Source organism: Phodopus roborovskii, unplaced genomic scaffold (genome assembly GCF_943737965.1).
Source record: "Phodopus roborovskii unplaced genomic scaffold, PHOROB, whole genome shotgun sequence".
Taxonomy (NCBI): domain Eukaryota; kingdom Metazoa; phylum Chordata; class Mammalia; order Rodentia; family Cricetidae; genus Phodopus; species Phodopus roborovskii.
This window is the reverse complement of record NW_026126177.1, coordinates 117071-119664: the sequence shown is the minus strand read 5'-3', so window position 1 is coordinate 119664 and position 2594 is coordinate 117071.

Sequence of the window (2594 nt, the reverse complement as noted above, 5' to 3'; positions counted from 1 at the left end):
GTTCAAAATTGAAAACTTAGGGTATTGGTTAGGGCTAGAGAAAGTTTGTTTATATAGAAGAAATAAGACAATATAATATGGCAAAACCTAATGTTATCCTTTTCACTTTGTAGAGGTTTGGATTAATGTCCAAACAGTCACAAATAAAATGTAAATGAGAATGTAAAATTTTTAAATGAGTTGATAGCTTCTGGGGGAGTTGGATTCAGTTTTCTTTTAAGAGTGTGGAGCCTGCTACATTGAACATGTTTCAGTGTATTAGCCCATACTGATCCTTATAATGCCAGGACAAACTGAAATTCATAGCTTGTAATAGAGCAAAGAAGAAGACCCCAAGTTAGAAGGAATCAGGAGGTGGAAGGTAGCAGGGGAAATAGCATCAAAATTCATTGCATGCATGTAGGAAATTCTCAGTTAATAAAAGCAGTAAGTTTAAAATACGATTAACTGAAGAAAGTTGGGACAGGGAACTAGATATAAAACTCTAATAAAGAAATACAAAGAGTAAATATTTTAAAAAGTACTTATTGTGCTTACCAATATGGAAAATAGAGTTTAAAATGATTTTAGGATTTTATTTCCCACCAGTGAGAGAGAAAAGAAATGCTATTATTATTTAATAAAATACTGACAAATCATAAAGGCTAAATTAATACTATTTTACTATTGGAGCTTTCTGGGTGACTAATAAGGAAACATATGTTATCTGTCCAGTGTTCCTTAAACATGGATAAAATTTGTGGCTACACATAAAGCTTACTTATGCTGATATAAATGTCCCACTCCAGATCAATTACTTCCAAAGTTTGAAGAGCAGTCATCAGTAATTTTCAGTTTCCAGTACTCCACTATATTCTTTGCATGAAACAAAATAATGAATTTATGCTTTGCTACAATACATCCTGTTACTTTCTCATGAGTATTCTTATTTGACAAAAAGACTATTCCAATCTGAAAAAAAAAAAAAAAACTTGTATTACTATTTTGGTCTCTTACAACAGCATACTATTTTAAAAAGTCTAGTTCATGTATATGTTCTTCTGTTACATGATAATGATTTTACTCTTTTAGTGTATAAATTATGAATTCTGTAGTCACAGTTGACATTATTTCTACAGAATTGTAAATAATTCATATAGTCCTTCTTTGAAGATAGCTTAATTCAGCTCTCACTCAGATCAGCACACAGAAGATTTGTACCTGCAAGAAGTACCTCCACAGAAATAACTGACACTTGTATAAATTATCTGAGAAACTTTATTTTTCCACCAGATAACAAAAGCACCTTTTGATCATGTGGGTTGCAAAACATCTTTCAATATTACTTTCATACATCATGTGGCAGTACCACTGCTCAATATTGGAAGTCGTTAAAAATTGTATTTGCCATTTGCTTTTGTTTGTTTCAAAGGAACAAATTCTAGCCAATATTGATTTTAAATAAATATAACAGAAATTTGCAACTGTAGTTTGTGAAATCTTTCTTCTATGATTTTGTTGAATATATTTTCTGCACCTTTGAGTTGGATTTATTCACCTTCTTCTGTACCTATTATTCCTATGTTTGGCCTTTTCATGGTGTCCTTTATTTCCTGGAGATTTTGTCTTTGGGATTTGTTGCATTTAAAATTTTCTTTTGTTGATGAATCTATTTCTCCTAGTGTACCTTCAACACCTGAAATCCTCTCTTCCATCTCTTTTATTGTATTGGCTTTGCTTGAATCTGCAGTTCCTGGTCGTTTATCAAGCTCTTCTATTTCCAACAATCCTTGAGACTGTTTTTTGTTTGTTTGTTTTATTTTATTTTATTTTATTTTTGTATTTCAGCTTTCAAGCCTTGCACTGCTTGAATTGTTTCTTGCAATTTTTGGGTTGTCTTTTCTTCCATTTCTTTAAGGGATTTTCTCATTTCCTCATTTAGGTTCTCTATCATCTTCATGAAGTTACATTTAGGGTTGTTCTCTTGTTCTTCATCTGTGTTGGGTAATTCAGGTCTTGGCGGTGTGAAGTCCCTTGTCTCTGGTTGCATCATCATATTTATTTCTCTGTTGTTGATTTATTTTTATACTGTTGTATAACCATCCCTTCTTGCAGTGTGTTCCAGTGGGGTCTCCCCCTCTCCTGGTGAGTAAGGGAGCAAGGTTTTCTTTCTGTGGGTATAAGGAGGTCTAATATTCTGATGGTTATCTTCTTCTAGTGGATTGAGGTGGGACTAGAGTGCAGGAAGACTCTGTGTGGGCTGGTCAGCAAGAATATGTTACCCTGTGCACAGTCCCTAGTCCTCAGGAGGCTCGGAGCAGGGTATTGGATGGTGAGCTTCTCCCATGTGTGAAGGCAGGACTTGGACCCTGTCAGACTCTGGATAGGCTGGTCTGCCAGGAAGTGCTCCCCTGTGCCTGCACAAGCCCCAGACTTATGAAGGCTCCAAGCAGGGTCGTGGAAGACCAGGCAAAAACAGGAACAAGCTTACCACTTGCTGTGTTTTGAGGTGGTACCAGGATGAGATTCTGGATGGACTGGTCTGCTGGAACACAATCCCCTTGGAAACAGTCTCCAGTCCTCAAGAGGCTCTGAGAAGGGCATTGGAAGGTGGT